Source organism: Balaenoptera physalus, assembly GCF_965194825.1.
Source record: "Balaenoptera physalus genome assembly, chromosome: 3".
In the NCBI taxonomy this organism is placed as follows: domain Eukaryota; kingdom Metazoa; phylum Chordata; class Mammalia; order Artiodactyla; family Balaenopteridae; genus Balaenoptera; species Balaenoptera physalus.
This window is the reverse complement of record NC_138890.1, coordinates 23,263,665-23,282,011: the sequence shown is the minus strand read 5'-3', so window position 1 is coordinate 23,282,011 and position 18,347 is coordinate 23,263,665. Positions and strand designations below refer to the sequence as shown.

General features: G+C 39.8%; 2 long non-coding RNA genes across 2 annotated transcripts in view; one reads left to right on the top strand and one right to left on the bottom strand.

The window, feature by feature from the left end:
* The window catches only part of LOC309658254, a 66,596-nt gene extending 58,205 nt beyond the window's left edge, over positions 1–8,391 (bottom strand). The window contains exon 1 of the long non-coding RNA XR_014262143.1: positions 6,235–8,391. This is a non-coding gene — a long non-coding RNA (uncharacterized lncRNA). The remainder of the gene's footprint in view (positions 1–6,234) is intronic.
* Positions 1–18,347, top strand: part of LOC309658287 — a 205,960-nt gene that overhangs the window by 33,510 nt on the left and 154,103 nt on the right. The window lies entirely within an intron of this gene.

Here is an 18,347-nt window from a genome sequence, read left to right as displayed (position 1 = left end):
TAACAAGTCACCCCTTGTCGCTTTTTGCATTTCAGAAAGAAGGTCACAGGCCAATAAGCCAGAGACAAACAGGCCCAGTTACCGGGTCGGGCCGCCTGACGCCAGATGTGACTGTTTTGAAATAATGCAAGAAGAAGAAAAATGCAAGACCTTCATGACTTCGATCCTTATCATACACCCCCGGACTTCGAGCCCCACCTATAAGATCTCCTCTGATTCCTCGGGAAGTGAGGGCACAGTTCTTGAGGCGCTAGCCTGCTGTGTTTTCCCCTTTGCCTGGCAAAGAATTAAAAGCTATCTTTCTTTTCCTCCAAAAACTCTGTCTCCATATTCCTGTTCAGCATCAGTGCACAGAGAGCCAAGGTTTTTTTGGCAACAGGGGAAATTGCTAACTTGAGTCTCCTCTAGCCTTTCTGCTTGACCTAAGTTGAGGGAGAGAGGGACCTCAGAAAGAGTTGTGAGGTTGAGAGTTTTGTTTTGTTTTGTTTAAACCCCAACAGCAAACACGTGGTGTGTTTTCCGAAACCACTTCACCAGCTCTCCAATTCCAACTGGGTGTCTTACAACTCAGTTCTACCACTAACCAAAATTAACACCAGATTCCACAGTTGAAGGGCCCAGTCCTGTTGTTGGGGGAACCTCTGACCATAACTGCCCACCCTGGCCAGACACGATAGTAACCACTTGCAATGAGTTATCTTACAACAGGAGGTTCTGGTAAGGAATGCAGAACTAACAAGCTACCACCAACCGTAAGAATTCGGGAAAGGTCAAAAGGAGAGAAGAGGTGCCAGTCCATATATCTTACCAACCTCCCAGAATCCTTCTCACTGGAATCCATCTTGGCTGAGCGATGGGCGTGCCACCAGGAAGGACCCTGAGTCAGAATGATCGACCAGAGACAACCCAGACACGAACCCCATTACTATAAAACGTAAGGCTTTGAGCTATGTGGCAGAGCAGTTCTTCTGGATTCCCTTACCCTGCTGCTCTCCACCTGGGCGCCCCTTCCCAATGAAATCTCTCGCTTTGTCAGCATGTGTGTCTCCTTGGACAATTCATTTCTGAGTGTTAGACAGGAGCCCATTCTCAGGCCCTGGAAGGGGTTACCCTTCCTGCAACACCACAAGACTGCCCCCATGTCAGATGCCAGCTGCAAATGCAAGGCCCAGGCCACACACATTTCTGGATGGCTGACTACAAATTCAGAAGTTCCCTATAACCCCTCATGTTTGTTCATTTGATAGAACGACTATTAGAACTAAGAAAAATGCTTTACTTATTATTATCAGTTTATTTTAAAAGATACAAGTCAGGCACAGCCAAATGGAAAGGGTGCACAGGGCAAAGTAGGGGAACAGGGGTAGGAAGGTTCCATGCCCTCTCCTGGCATGACAGCCTCCCAGCACAGTGATGTGTTCACCAACCCAGATATCTCTGAATCCCAAAGTTTAGGGGTTTTGATGGAGTTTTCAACACTGGGGGCTTGAGGGTGGGCTGGGCTCAAAGTTCTAAGCCTCTAATCATAGCTTGTTCTTCCTGGTAACCATCCCCCATCATGAAATCATCTATGGGTCTGGAAACAGTTGCCTCATTAGAATGTAAGATGCTACTATCACATGGGAAATTCCAAGGGCTTTAGGAGGTCTTTGCTAAGAACCATGGACAAAGACCAAATATCTTTCTTATACCATAGAAGGTCACAGTCTATGGTCACATACTGAGACCTAATCATGGGACTATAAAACATTTCCTTTCCACCCTCAACGTACCACCACATCAAGAAGACACCTAATAACAGTATAAAACACTGACAGAACTGTATGTTTCAGAACTTATTTACAAGTCTCTACAGTACTCCTAAAGATGACATGGGAGACAAAAGCAAGGACACCTGAAGATATTTTAGCCTCTGACAGCCACAGCAAATAATAAACAACTCCAAACCCTAGTCAGATAAACCTAAAATCTCATACTACAGGCCTAAAAACCTCAGTTCCTTTTCACGGTACGTCATGTCTGGTATTCAACAAAAGATTAAAAGGCACAATAAAAGACTTAAAAAACACATCTCCTAAAAAAATAACCAAAAAAAGGAGGGGAAAAAAAGAGAGAGAAAAAAAAAACCCCAACACATCTCTGGGATTAGGACAAGCAAAAGAACCTGATTCAGATGTAGCAGATATATGCTGGAATTATCAGACCAGTCATTTAAAGCAACCATGATTCATATGCTAAGTGCTCTAATGGAAATAACGGATGACCTGCAAGAACAGATAGGTAACATGTGCAGAGCTGGAAACACTAAAAAAAGAACCAAAGGGAAAGCAAAGAAATTTTTAAGAAAACAAAAGAACAGAACAAAAATAAAGAATTCCTTTTGGGGGGGGACCTGACCATTACAGTGGAAATGTGTGAGAAAAAAGAATCAGCAACCTTGAGGAGCCATCACTAGAACTTTCTGAACTGAAATGCAAAGATAAGAAAAGGGTAAAAAGACAGAACAGAAATCCAAGAGCTTTGGGACAATTAAAAAAGGTGTAACATATACAAAATGGGAATACATGAAGCAGAAGAAATAAACAGGATACGTAAAACAATGATGAGTGAGATTTTCCCCCAGATTAATAATGGATACCAAAATAGAGATGTAGGCAGCTCAGAGGTCACCAAACAGGATAAAAACCCTAAAAATGCACACCTAGAAATATATATTCAAACTCAAGAAAAATCAAAAACAAAAAAAGTCTTGAAATGTCAGGGAAAAAAACACCTTAGTTACAGAGAAACAAGGATAAGAAGTAAATTGGACTTTTCTTTTCAGAAACCATGCAAGCAGGAAGAGAGTTTTGTGAAACACAGTGTGTTGAAAGAGAAACCACCCAACTAGAATTTTGTGTCAAGCAAAATTATCTTTCAAGTGAGGGAGAAATAAAGACTTCCAAAAAAATTGAGGGAATTTGTCACCAATACCCCTCCTTTGCAAGAAATGTTAAAAGAAATTCATCAGGAAGAAGGTTAAGTGTTAGAGAAGGAACAAATGAAGGTAATAATTAAATTGTTTGTTTTTGTTATTCTTAATTAATCTGACATAACGTTTTGTTGAAAATAATAATAGCAGCAACATATTCAGTAATTATAGCTTTTGGATGAGTGAAATGAATGACAGAAATGTTACAAGGGGCAAGGGAGAGAATTTGCACATCCAGTGAAATGTTATGGTATTACTTCAGAGAGGAGTTGGGTTAGTTGTAAATGTATACTACAAACTCAAGGGCAATGACTAAAAATGTAAAAAAAAAAAAAAAAGTTATAATGATATGCTAAGAGAAGAGAAAAAATGGAATCAAGTAAAATGTCCCCTAAAAGGTAGAGAAGACAGAAGAAAAGTGGAAGACAAAAGAGAAACAAAGAACAAGGGCAACAAATAAAAAATGGTAAAAATATGGTAGATATTAATCGACCTATATCAACAATCACTTTAAACATCAGTGGTCTAAATACAATAAGTGAAACAAAAAAAACCTGTCACAGTGGATTAAAAAACAAAACAAAACTAAACTGGGCTTCCCTGGTGGCACAGTGGTTAAGAATCCACCTGCCAATGCAGGGGACATAGGTTCGATCCCTGGTCCGGGAAGATCCTACATGTCATGGAGCAACTAAGCCCGTGCGCCACAACTACTGAGCCTGCGCTCTAGAGCCCATGAGCCACAACTACTGAAGTCCGCGTGCCCTAGAGCCCGTGCTCCGCAACAAGATAATCCACCGCAATGAGAAGCTCACGCACCGCAATGAAGAGTAGCCCCCACTCGCCACAACTAGAGAAAGCCCGCGTGCAGCAAAGACCCAACGCAGCCAAAAATTAATTAATTAATTAATTTTTTTAAAAAAAAGAATACCAAGGGGGTCAGCATGGATGAGTGGCTGGAAGGCTGGTACCAGGAAGTCATGAGGACTCACACCAACCAGGGCTTGGAAATCCAAAAAAGGGCTGCAGACCCTACTAATTGCTCGCTAAATGCATCAGGAGCCTTGTACACCAGCTGCTTGGGATACTCTGCCTGCAGACACTTCCAACTGGCCCATGGGCACACCCAGTGCTCCATATACATCAACCCACACCCTATGTCTGGCTCCTCACATGACCCCCAGATGAGGAGCGCAAGACTGCACAGTAAACACACACCTGTAGCTCATAAGCACACACATGTAGCCGGCTTGACTAGGTGGGATTGGGAAGACATACAAACGTGAGCATTTCAGGGGAAGCAAACACAGCACCCAGCCTGGATGTGAGGGATCAAGGAAAGGCATAGAATCTTAAGAATTCTGTCCAAAAGAGGGAACAAGAGGCATGAAGTGGGCATCCACAGAAAAAGCCTGAGAGAAGCTCAGAATATCCATCTGGGTTGAATGGTGAAGGTGTTTCTCTCCCAAAGCCAGTCAGTAAAAACTGGAAGAGGTGACTGTTTCTTCAAATGCAAAGACAGCAACACAACACTTCGTGGAAAATGAAGAAGGAAAAAAAAATGAAGATTGTAAGGCATTCTGCTAGCTCAACAAGAAAAGCCACAACATGGACATATATACACTACCAAACGTAAAATAGATAGCTAGTGGGAAGCAGCCGCATAGCACAGGGAAATCGGCCCTGTGCTTTGTGACCGCCTGGCGGGGTGGGATGGGAAGGGTGGGAGGGAGGGAGACACAAGAGGGAAGAGATATGGGAACATATGTATATGTATAACTGATTCACTTTGTTATAAAGCAGAAACTAACATCATTGTAAAGCAATTATACTCCAATAAAGATGTTAAAAAAAAAAAAAGAAGAAGAAAAGCCACAAGTATCTATTGATTCCAGAAAATAATGATGCTGGTTATTATTTCCATGGGAAGAAACTGTTTTGTAAACAATCATACTTGAGCACTTCTGCTCTGCAAGCCTAAGCCCTGGAATTATTGATACATTCGAAAGCACCCAAAAGTAAGCAATAGACTTCAGAAACACCCGCTAAGGGCAGGAAAAAAAGGAAACAAATTTTAACACAGGCAATGTACTAATGTTATATTTTACTTTTCTGAAATTCACCTTTCTTTAGTTTACAGTTACTGTAAAACGGTGACTAAAAAGTGAATAAAACTTTTTAGGGTGACAAACCCATGGAGGAGCAGGAACATTTCTCAAGGGGTAGCTACACCCAAGGGCTTCCCATAGGATACGGATGTCTGTGCCCAGGAAAGACTCTGGGGGGAGACACCCAAGGATTTCATACAGCCTAGTTACAGGTGGTTATTCTCTGCTTTCCTCTCGTGGTAAAGTATCCACAAACCAAAAACTACACCTTTAAACATGAGCCATTCATTGGCTGTGGGAAAATGACAAAATTCCGCATCCCCCTCTGCCAAGGAGTAGCTGTGGGACCTTGTGTAAGAATTTAACTTCTTGGATCCTTCAATGTTTGCTTCTAAAAAGTGAGCTTAATATTTATTAGGTGTTAGGATTAAATGAGATCTGTGTAAGGTGTATGCACAGTCCCTGATATATGGTGAGCATTAAATAATTTGTATTTCCATTAATAATACTATTGATTTTATTACTAAATAAATGAACGCATAAATTTTCCGCCCTGGAAAAAAAAAATACCGCGTCTGTTTGACATGCACCACGGAGGACAAATATTTGATAATGATGCTGTGCATTAGAGACACAGCTGGCTTTGGGAAGGCGGGGAGGGACCTGGAATTTATGGATTTAATGCCAGCCCTAGGAAGAGCTAGGCTAGGGCGACAGGTTCGCGGATTTGAGACTCTGCTTCCCCAAACATTTGGAAAACTCCGGAGAAAACAGGTCCTCTTGGGGAGAAAGGTGGCACTGGGGTCCCCACAGACTAAAGCTCCACCCACACTTAAAGACCAGACACAGAGTCTGAAGACTCTACCCGAGGTCAATGCACAATCTGAGGAGAGACGGGTTGCGGGCGCAGAGCTGCCCAGAGAGGCTCTGGGACCAAAGTCACCATGCACAGTGATGGGACAGGACGCCCGAAGTCTCGGCTGCTGGCCCAGCCCCCGCGCTGAGAGCTGGAGGGGGCTTAGGTCTGAGCTGAGCCCCGGGCGGACTTAGGTCTGCAGACTCCGGAGTTGACCGCAGCAGGGTTCGGGTCCCACAGTGGCAGGTTCCGACTCAACCCCTCCTACCTGTCCTGGGACACCTGGCCCCTCAACTCACCATTTCCTGGCTTCTGGGGTCCCCCTGGGGTCCTCCCTTCCACTCCTGCCGCCTCTGCAGTTCACAGCATCATATACGCTGCAGAGAGACACCTGGGAACCGGGAGAGCAGATGAAACGCGACACTGAGCACCTCCAGGGGCCCCTATGTGGTCGGCTAAGTGTTGCCCCACCCACCTTCCCATGCTGCGCCCCTGATTGGACAATTCATGAGAACCCACCCCCTTTCCCTGAGTGACAGCAGGGCAGAAGGTCACGTGGTTGAACATAATGAGTTTCAGCCAGTGGGCTGGAACTTGCCCCCTCCAGGGAAGTTTGCTTTTAAACAAGACTTTTTCATAGGTGTTCCTAACCAATATTATGCATAATCACACAGTGAAAGCCACAGGGCTTATGGGGAAAATGGGATTGGGTGGGGTTCAACACTCAAAACTTGTCACTGACATTGAAAAAGAAAAGGAATCTAATAAAACAGCATCTTACCTATATTGAATGGTTAAGAAATACAAAAGCACTACAAGAAACAGAGCACTTTACCTTGAAAGAGGCCTGTCCTTTGCTTGTAGAAGTGATCAGTAGAAGTATTGACACTTGTGAGTTATAATGAAGAGGTGGAAGGAGAGTTACCTAAAATCACACAGAAAGTCAGAACCCAGATGGATATGGGGATCCTTCATAACACCTGAGAGGCACTGAATAAGCTGGCAGTGTCTTGAGCTGTGCGCATGTGTTCTGTGTATTTCTGAGCAGCTAGGTTCACCTGGGTGCAGTTTTCTGCAGTTAACTCCAGTTTCTCTTGTGTGCCTTGCAGATGAAATTGCACATAAGCAAACATAAAATTTACATTATGTTCAAATTGTTTCCAAATTTATCTATACCCAGAAAAATATCATGTTTTCAAAAAAGCATTATAGCAGAACTGACTGCATGTAGATGTAGATATAATTTTTTTCTGAACCATTTGAAAGTTGAAAATATCATGACACTTCACCATTAAATATATCAGCATGAATCACCCAGAATCAGGACATTGTCCTGTGTAACCATAATACCAATACCACGCTTCAAAAGTTGAGACTATTTTGGTATCATCTAATATTCAGTCCATATCAAACCAAGCAGAACCTGTGGGGACTTTACAGGGATACCCCTGTATCCCCCACCTGATGTTTATATTGTAGAAAATCTTTAGCCTCCTAGGCCTTCCCGGAGTTCCAAAGAGCAAATTTAATAAGAGAAGGGGGAGAATGCTGAAACAAAGGAAAAGGGTCAAGCAAGACAAAAATAATAATAGTTTAGCCAGAAAGCAAAGTCAAGGACCTGAGTTCCTCCTCAAGGGTATATTTAATAATCTGAGCTGTATCTTTGAGTTGTTTTTCTGATAATAAAACTCCCACCAGGTGGAAGAAGTTAACTGTATGCTGACCACAAACACATGGACCCCAGAGTGGCTGGAACCAGAAAGTTGATGCTGTTAACTCCTGAAATACCACCCTGTTACCTCACCATCCACCAATTAGAGAATTGTGCAGCATGACCCTCTTCCTCACTTTGTCTATAAAACATTTCCCTTAAAGCCACTGGGGAGTCCAATTTGTTCATAAGTCCAACAAAGTTAGCCTAAGTACCCAAGTAACACAATTGGCTATGTAGTACTGTACTGTAATAGATTTATAATACTTTTCACACAAATAATACATAAAAAACATCTTTTTGCCTCCACTCTCTCAATTATTTTCACTTTTTTTTCTCATTTTTATCCCTTGGTGCTTCTTTGCTGTACCAGCTACATCACCGCTGCTTTTACACTTGCTTCCAGACATCTGGGCTTGAAATAAAGATGCTGTGCTACTGTACTCGATATGGTACTGTACAGTAAAGTACACAAAAGCATAACCACTTGTAGAGGATGCACGCACGTGACAATGTATGCCAGACACGTGAACTAACTTACATGATTGGACATGCGAACCCATGTTCGTATCTTTGAAAGTACTCAACTTCAAGGTTTGTGTGTAGGGGACTTACCGTATTCCAACTGTCTTCAAATATTTCCTTTTTGTAGGTGGCTTTTTTCAAACTAGGATTCAATCCACCTTCCTATAACAATTAGGTTATTGACTTTTTAGTGTCTTTTGATTTAGTCCTACTCAGAACCTCACCTCCTCCTCCACCCGCCCCGCTGTTTTTTTGTCATTGACTCTTAAAGACGCCAGAACAGAATCTGGCTTTGTCCGCTTGCTTGAAATATACTCTTGAATAAAACTATACTTGAAAGGAATTATTCATAGAGTAAGTCTTATTAAATGAGAAAATTGGGTAAATTGGAAAAAAATGTTAGTGGGCAAATTGCTCCTCAGGCAAGTTCTCAAATGAGGCATTGAAGGATAAACGTGCCCAGGAGTGTCCTCAAAGGTGCCCTGGCAGGAGGAAGAAACGGGCTCAAGCCAAGACTAGTTGTTCTTCCTGACTACCTATTTCTCACGTGTTCCCATGCCAATCCAACCCAGCATAAGGGTTTTGAAATATTTCAGGGTTGAGCAAGAAAAAAGATATGACCACACACAAGGTGGCAGCAGCACACACAAGGTTTACTAGGCAATACGTGGACCAGTATGCATGCAGGGGAAGTACCTGGGAGCATGACATTTTGAAGAGGTTATGGCATGGAAATCACTACTCAGAAGGGTAGAAGGGCAAGGGAACTCTCACTAGAGAGAGGGGAGGTGGTCAGTGAGGAAACTTACATGTCTAGTTGATGTCACTCAGCAGCCTCGTGGGGATCTCTGGCTTAGACAGCTCTAAAGGACATCAGGGATTAAGGCATTTTACAGCCACAGGGTTTATCTTTTTTATGGAATCACATGTTGTGTGCAGTTTCACAGGGTATGCAAAGCAGGCAGATTCTAAACGAAATGGCAACTTTATCAAACAGTAAGCCTCTATATTAACAAGGGATTGATTCTAGAGCCTCTGTATTCTTATTCAGTATTTTGGTTTTTTCCTCTGATAATGAACTCTGGAGATTATTTTGGTATATTACTATTTTCCATATTCTCTCTCATGTTCCCCCACCTAAAATGTCTTAGTTCTCCTTGAAAAATTCCCTTCCTTGTGAATTTGAGAATCTACATCTTTACTTTCTAAAAATTACATTATGGTTTTAACTATATTACATTAAATCAAATATTTGGGGTGAAAATCAGCTCTTTCCAATATTGTAACCATTGATAAAGATGGTATGTCTCTACTTAATCAGGGATTTTATTTCCTGTCATATTACTTCATCATAATGTGTTCTCTTTTCTCTATTGTATTTGTTAATTTATTTAAAAATATTTATTTATTTGGTTGCTGGGTCTTAGCTGCAGCAGGTGGGCTCCTTAGTTGCAGCTCCAGGTCTCCTTAGTTGCAGCTCCAAGGCTCCTTAGTTGCAGCACATGGGCTCCCCAGTTGCAGCATGCAAACTCTTAGCTGTGGCATGCATGTGGGATCTAGTTCCCTGACCAGGGATTGAACCCGGGCTCCCTGCATTGGGAGCACAGAGTCTTTATCCATTGTGCCACCAGGGAAGTCCCTGTTGTATTTGTTTAGAATTCATTGATTTGTCATTATTTTTATGATTACCTTCCTTCCAATCCTCCAAATTTACTCTTCTCTTCTTTTTAAAATTTCCTAAGGCGGAGCTCAGATTATTGATTTCAGACATTTCTTCTCTTCTAACATAAGCATATAGTGCAATAAGTTTCCCTCTTGGCACTATTTTATTTCCATTCTACAAACTTTGAGGTGCTGTATTTTCATGTTCATTACTTTTGTCTATTTAAAAAAATTTTTTTGAGGGTTTCAATTTTTACCATAGGTTATTTATAAGTGTGTTGAATAATTTCCAATTATTTGGAGATTTTCTAGTCATTTTTATGTTATTGCTTTGAAATTGGTTCCATCATGGTCAGTGAACATCCTCTGTATGATTTCAATTCTCTTATATTTCTTGAGTGCTTTTTTAATGGCCCAGAATATGTTCTATTTTGGTGGATGTTTTATGGGGGCTTGACAGTAACGTGTATTCTGATGTTGTTGAATGGAGTGTACTATAAATTTCAACCCAGTGTTCTATAAATGTCAACATGATACTGATGTTTGATAGTTGCTCAGTTTTCCTATATTCTTGCTGACTTTTTGTTGAGTAACACTGTCACTTCCTGAGGGGGGGTACTGAAGTCCCTAGTTATAATTTTGGATTACTCTATTTTTACTTTCAGTTATGTCAGTTATTTTTTTAGGTTTTGATTTGATTGTGAATATTTTCAAAAGTACAGAAAACCTCAAAGAATTTTAGGTGAACACCTGCATACTCACAACATAGATTTTACCATTTTTAATACTTGCTTTGTCTCATAGCTATGAACAATATATCAATGAAACCATGTTATGTTTTGATGTGTCTCACTCTTTTTTTCCAGCTTTATTAAGGTAGGATTGACAAATTCAAATTATGTTACTTAGGTTGTACAATGTGGTTTCTTTTCTTTTTAAGATACACAATATCATGATATATCTTTTTTTGTTTCGTGTATTGGGTTGGCCGTTCGTTCGGGTTTTTCTATAAGAGCTTACAGAAACCCAAAGGAACTTTTTGGCCAACCCAATATTTTGATTCTCTGTTGTAATCACTATGTTCTTGGTGGATTGACTTTTTATCATCAGGTAATGTGCTTTTTTGTTCCTAGTAATTTTTTTTTGATACAAAATATACTTTATTTCACGGATACAGATACTCGGGATTTTATTATTACTATTGGGTTGACCAAAAAGTGACTTTGGTTTTTAAGTAAAAATAAAAGACACATTTTTCATTTTCACCAAGGACTTTATTGAACAATGTATTCACCTTTTTGTTCCACTACCCTCTGCCATTTTCAGGCAACTTCATAATTCCATCTTCCCAAAACTTTTTATCTTTTTGAGCAAAGAATGTTCCAGGTGCCTTTTACAGTCTTCCAGGGAATTGAAATTTTTTCCATTAAGAGAATTTTGTAAAGATCGAAATAAATGGAAATCCAAAGGTGTAATGTCTGGTGAATATGGTGGATGAATCAGAACTTCCCAGCCAAGCTGTAACAGTTTTTGCCTGGTCATCAAAAAAACATGCGGTCTTGCGTTATCCTGATGGAAGATTATGCGTTTTCTGTTGACTAATTCTGGACGATTTTCGACAAGTGCTGCTTTAAGTTGGTCTACTTGGGAGCAGTACTTGTTGGAATTAATCATTTGGTTTTCCAGAAGGAGCTCATAATAGCGGACTCCCTTACAATCCCACCCTATGCACAACATCACCTTCTTTGGATGAAGACCGGCTTCTGGTGTGGTTGGTTCATTTCGCTTGCTCCATGATCTCTTCCATTCCATGTTATGGCACAGTATCCACTTTTCATCACCTGTCACAATTTGTTTTAAAAACGGAACATTTTCATTATGTTTAAGTAGAGAATCGCATGTGGAAATACGGTCAAGAAGGTTTTTTTCGATTAACTTATGTGGAACCCAAACATCAAAGTGATGAACATAACCAAGCTGGTGCAAATGATTTTCAACACGTAATTTGGATATTTTGAGTATGTCGGCTATCTCCTGCGTGGTATAACATTAATTGTTCTCAATTAATGTCTTGATTTGATCGCTATCAACTTCAACAGGTCTACCCAGCCGTGGAGCATCATCCAGCAAGAAATCTCCAGCACGAAACTTTGCAAACCACTTTTGACATGTTTGATGAGTCACAACACCTTCTCCATACACTGCACAAATCTTTTTTTTGCATTTCAGTTGCTTTTTTACCTTTCTTGAAATATTAAAGCATAATATGCTGAAAATGTTGCTTTTTTCTTCCATCTTTAATATTAAAATGGCTACACAAAAATTCACCAATTTTGATAAGTTTTTTTTTGAATGGACACTGATATAACAGCTGTCACAATACAATCTAACAAAACTGTTTCGAATGAAGTTAAAGACAACCAAGTGCTACTAGAGCCATCTTATGGAAAAAACAGAATGAACATACGGCCAATCCAATATTATTATTGTTTACATGTTATAACTTTTCCAATACATACAGTAAATTTACACTTGTTAAAATTGAAATTAGATTTGAAGAAAACCACGTTCCATTTCTTTTTGAGGGGTATCCCACTGTAGTAACGGGTCCTGTTGATTATCCATTCATGAAGTGAAGGATGTTGGAGTACCATCTAGGTTTTGGCAATTATAAATTGAGCTTCCAAGAAGCATTTCTACCTGCAGTTTTTCATGAATGTAAGTTTTTATTCCTGAAAAGCAACTATCTTGAGTGGGAAAGTTGCATCAATTGTTGTGTGATAGAATAGCATAAAAGAAAATACTGCACCGATATCTCAAGTGATTGTACTATTTTGCACTCCCACCAGCAGTGGATGAGAGATCCAGTTGCTCCATGGCTTAAACAGCTTTTAGTATCATCAGCAATTTTCACTGTGGCCATTTTTATGGGTATGTATTATGCAATTAATGTGCTTCTAATATGGAAGTTTGAAGGCATAAATAATATAATGATTCCATACAGTAATCCCACTCCTGGGCATATATCTGGACAAAACTATAATTCAAAAAGACACATGTACCCCAATTATCATAGCAGCACTATTCACAATAGCCAAGTCATGGAAGTAACCTAAATGTCCATTCACAGACAAATGGATAAAGAAGATGTGGTACATATATACAATGGAATACTTCTCAACCATAAAAAGAATGAAATAATGCCATTTGCAGCAACATGGATGGACCTAGAGATTATCATACTAAGTGAAGTCAGTCAGAAAGAGAAAGACAAATACCATATGATATCACTTATATGTGGAATCTAAAATATGACACAAATGAACTTATCTGGGAAACAGAAACAGGCTCACAGACATAGAAAACAGACTTGCAGACTTGTGGTTGCCAAGGGGAAGTGGATGTGGGGGAGAGATGGATTGGGAGTTGCGGATTAGCAGATACAAACTATCATATAGAGAATGGGTAAACAATAAGGTCCTACTGTATAACACAGGGAACTATTGAATATATTCAATATCCTATAAAAAACCATAAGGAAAAGAATATGAAAAAGAATATATATATGTATAACTGAACCACTTTGCTTTACAGCAGAAATTAACACAATATTGTAAATCAAATGTACTTCAATAAAATAAATTAAAAAGAACATAATGATTCTACATTAAAAAGGAAGATAGGATAATATATTTTGAATGTTTCTATTTGTGAACAGCAAGGAACTGTAAAACTGTCAGAAATTCCTAAAATTTAAAAACTGCAATGAAGGTAGAAGGACTTGCTCTCACTCCCTCTTGCGAGAACACCAGAATCACAAATAACTGCTGGACAATCATCAACAGGAAGACACTGGAACTCACCAAAAAAGATACCCCACATCCAAAGACAAAGCAGAAGCTACAATGAGGCTGTAGGAGGGGCGCAATCACAGTAAAATCAAATCCCATAACTGCTGGGTGGGTGACTCACAGACTGGAGAACACTTATACCACAGAAGTCCACCCACTGGAGTGAAGGTTCTGAGCCCCACGTCAAGCTTCCCAACCTGGGGGTCCGGCAACGGGAGGAGGAATTCTTAGAGAATCAGACTTTGAAGCCTAATGGGAATTGATTGCAGGACTTCGACAGAACTGGGGGAAACAGAGACTCCACTCTTGGAGGGCACACACAAAGTAGTGTGTGCATCGGGAACCAGGGGAAGGAGCAGTGACCCCGGGGGAGACTGAACCAGACCTACCTGCTAGTGTTGGAGGGTCTCCTGCAGAGGCGGGGGGTGGCTGTGGCTCACCATGGGGACAAGGACACTGGCAGCAGAAGTTCTAGGAAGTAATCCTTGGCGTGAGCCCTCCCAGAGTCTGTCATTAGCCCCACCAAAGAGCCCAGGTAGGCTCCAGTGTTGGGTTGCCTCAGGCAAAACAACAAACAGGGAGGGAACCCAGCCCCACCCATCAACAGTCAAGTGGATTAAAGTTTTACTGAGCTCTGACTACCACAGCAACAGCCAGCTCCACCCACCACCAGTCCCTCCCATCAAGCCTCTTAGATAGCCTCCTCCACCAGAGGGCAGAGAGCAGAAGCAAGAAGAACTACAATCCTGCAGCCTGTGGAACAAAAACCACATTCACAGAAAGATAGACAAGACAAAAAGGCAGAGGGCTATATACCAGATGAAGGAACAAGATAAAACCCCAGAAAAACAACTCAATGAAGTGGAGATAGGCAACCTTCCAGAAAAAATATTCAGAATAATGATAGTGAAGATGATCCAGGACCTTGGTAAAAGAATGGAGGCAAAGATCGAGAAGATGCAAGAAATGTTTAAGAAAGACCTAGAAGAATTAAAGAACAAACAAACAGAGATGACCAATAAAATAACTGAAATGAAAACTACACTAGAAGGAATCAATAGCAGAATAACTGAGGCAGAAGAATGGATAAGTGACCTGGAAGACAGACTGGTGGAATTCACTGCTGCAGAACAGACTAAAGAAAAAAGAATGAAAAGAAATGAAGACAGCCTAAGAGACCTCTGGGACAACATTAAACGCAACAACATTCGCATTATAGGGGTCTCAGAAGGAGAAGAGAGACAGAAAGGACCAGAGACAATATTTGAGGAGATTATAGTAGAAAACTTCCCTAACATGGGAACGGAAATAGCCACCCAAGTCCAGAAAGCGCAGTGAGTCCCATACAGGAGAACCCAAGGAGAAACACGTCGAGACACATAGTAATCAAATTGGCAAAAATTAAAGACAAAAATTCTTGAAAGCAGCAAGGGAAAAACGACAAATAATATACAAGGGAACTCCCATAAGGTCTACAGCTGACTTTTCAGCAGAAACTCTACAAGCCAGAAGGAAGTGGCATGATATACTTAAAGTGATGAAAGGGAAGAATCTACAACCAAGATTACTCCAACCGGCAAGGATCTCATTCAGATTCGATGGAGAAATCAAAAGCTTTACGGACAAGCAAAAGCTAAGACAATTCAGCACCACCAAACCAGCTCTACAACAAATGCTAAAGGAACTTCTTTAAGTGGGAAACACAAGACAAGAAAAGGACCTACAAAAACAAACCCAAAACAATTAAGAAAATGGTCATAGGAACATACATATTGATAATTACCTTAAACGTGAATGGATTAAATGCTCCAACCAAAAGACACAGGCTTGTTGAATGGATACAGAAACAAGACCCATATATATGCTATATACAAGAGACCCACTTCAGACCTAGGGACACATACAGACTGAAAGTGAGGGGATGGAAAAAGATATTCCATGCAAATGAAAATCACAACAAAGCTAGAGTACCTATACTCATATCAGATAAAATAGACTTTAAAATAAAGAATGTTACAAGAGACAAGGAAGGACACTACATAATGATCAAGGGATCAATCCAAGAAGATATAACAATTATAAATATATATGCACCCAACATAGGAGCACCTCAATACATAAGGCAACTGCTAACAGCTATAAAAGAGGAAATCGACAGTAACACAATAATACTGGGGGACTTTAACACCTCACTTATATGAATGAACACATCATCCAAAATGAAAATAAATAAGGAAACAGAAGCTTTAAATGACACAATAGATCAGATAGATTTAGTTGATATTTATAGGACATTCCATCCAAAAACAGCAGATTACAGTTTCTTCTCAAGTGTGCATGGAACATTCTCCAAGATAGATCACATCTTAGGTCACAAATCAAGCCTCAGTAAATTTAAGAAAATTGAAATCATATCAAGCATCTTTTCTGACCACAACCCTATGAGATTAGAAATGAATTACAAGGAAAAAAACGTAAAAAAAACAAACACATGGAGGCTAAACAATACGTTACTAAATAACCAAGACATCACTGAAGAAATCAAAGGGGAAATCAAAAAATACCTAGAGACAAATGACAATGAAAACACGATGGCCCAAAACCTATGGGATGCAGCAAAAGCAGTTCTAAGAGGGAAGTTTATAGCTATACAAGCCTACCTCAAGAAACAAGAAAAATCTCAAATAAACAATCTAACCTTACACCTAAAGGAACTAGAGAAAGAAGAACAAACAAAACCCAAAGTTAGCAGAAGGAAAGAAATCATAAAGATCAGAGCAGAAATAAATGAAATAGAAACAAAGAAAACAATAGCAAAGATCAATAAAACTAAAAGCTGGTTCTTTGAGAAGATAAACAAAATTGATAAGCCATTAGCCAGACTCATCAAGAAAAAGAGGGAGAGGACTCAAATCAATAAAATTAGAAACGAAATAGGAGAAGTTACAACAGACACCGCAGAAATACAAAGCATCCTAAGAGACTACTACGAGCAACTCTATGCCAATAAAATGGACAACCTGGAAGAAATGGACACATTCTTAGAAAAAGGTATAACCTTCCAAGACTGAATCAGGAAGAAATGGAAGATATGAACAGACCAATCACAAGTAATGAAATTGAAACTGTGATTAAAAATCTTCCAACAAACCAAAGCCCAGAACCAGATGGCTTCACAGGCGAATTTGATCAAACTTTTAGAGAAGAGTTAACACCTATCCTTCTCAAACTCTTCCAAAATATAGCAGAGGGAGGAACACTCCCAACTCATTCTATGAGGCCACCATCACCCTGATACCAAAGATAAAGATTTATTCCTCAGATAAAGATTTAACAAAAAAAGAAAACTACAGGACAATATCACTGATGAACATAGATGCAAAAATCCTCAACAAAATACTAGCAAACAGAATCCAACAGCACATTAAAAGGATTGTACACCATGATCAAGTGGGGTTTATCCCAGGAATGCAAGGATTCTTCGATATACGCAAATCAATCCGTGTGATACACCATATTAACAAATTGAAGGATAAAAACCATATGGTCATCTCAATAGGTGGAGAAAAAGCTTTCAACAAAATCCGACACCCATTTATGATAAAAACTCTCCAGAAAGTAGGCATAGAGGGAACCTACCTCAACAGAATAAAAGCCATATATGACAAACCCACAGCCAACATCGTTCTCAATGGTGAAAAACTGAAACCATTTCCTCTAAGATCAGGAACAAGGCAAGCTTGCCCACTCTCACTACTATTATTCAACATAGTTTTGGAGGTTTTAGCCACAGCAATCAGAGAGGAAAAAGAAACAAAAGGAACCCAAATCGGAAAAGAAGTAAAGCTGTCACTGTTTGCAGATAACATGATACTATACACAGAGAAGCCTAAAGATGCTACCAGAAAACTACTAGAGCTAATCAATGAATTTGGTAAAGTAGAAGGATACAAAATTATGGCACAGAAATCTCTTGCATTCATATACACTAATGATGAAAAATCTGAAAGAGAAATTAAGGAAACACTCTCATTTACCACTGTAACAAAAAGAATAAAATACCTAGGAATAAACCTAACTAAGGAGACCAAAGACCTGTATGCAGAAAACTATAAGACACTGAAGAAAGAAATTAAGGATGATACAAACAGATGGAGAGATATACCATGTTCTTGGATTAGAAGAATCAACATTGTGAAGATGACTATACTACCCAAAGCAATCTACAGATTCAACGCAATCCCTATCAAACTACCAGGAGCATTTTTCCCAGAACTAGAACAAAAAGTTTCACAATTTGTATTGAGACACAAAAGACCCCAAATAGCCAAAGCAATCTTGAGAAACAAAACAAAAAAAAAAAAAAACGGAGCTGGCGGAATCAGTGCCCTGACTTCAGACTCTACTACAAGGCTCCAATTAAGACAATAAGTCATTAAGACAACATGGTACTGGCACAGAAATAGAAATATAGATCAATGTAAAAGGATAGCAACCCCAGAGATAAACCAACGCACATATGGTCACCTTATCTTTGATAAAGGAGGCAAGCATATACAATAGAGAAAAGACAGCCTCTTCAATAAGTGGTGCTGGGAAAACTGGACAGCTACATGTAAAAGTATGAAATTAGAACACTCCCTAACACCATATACAAAAATAA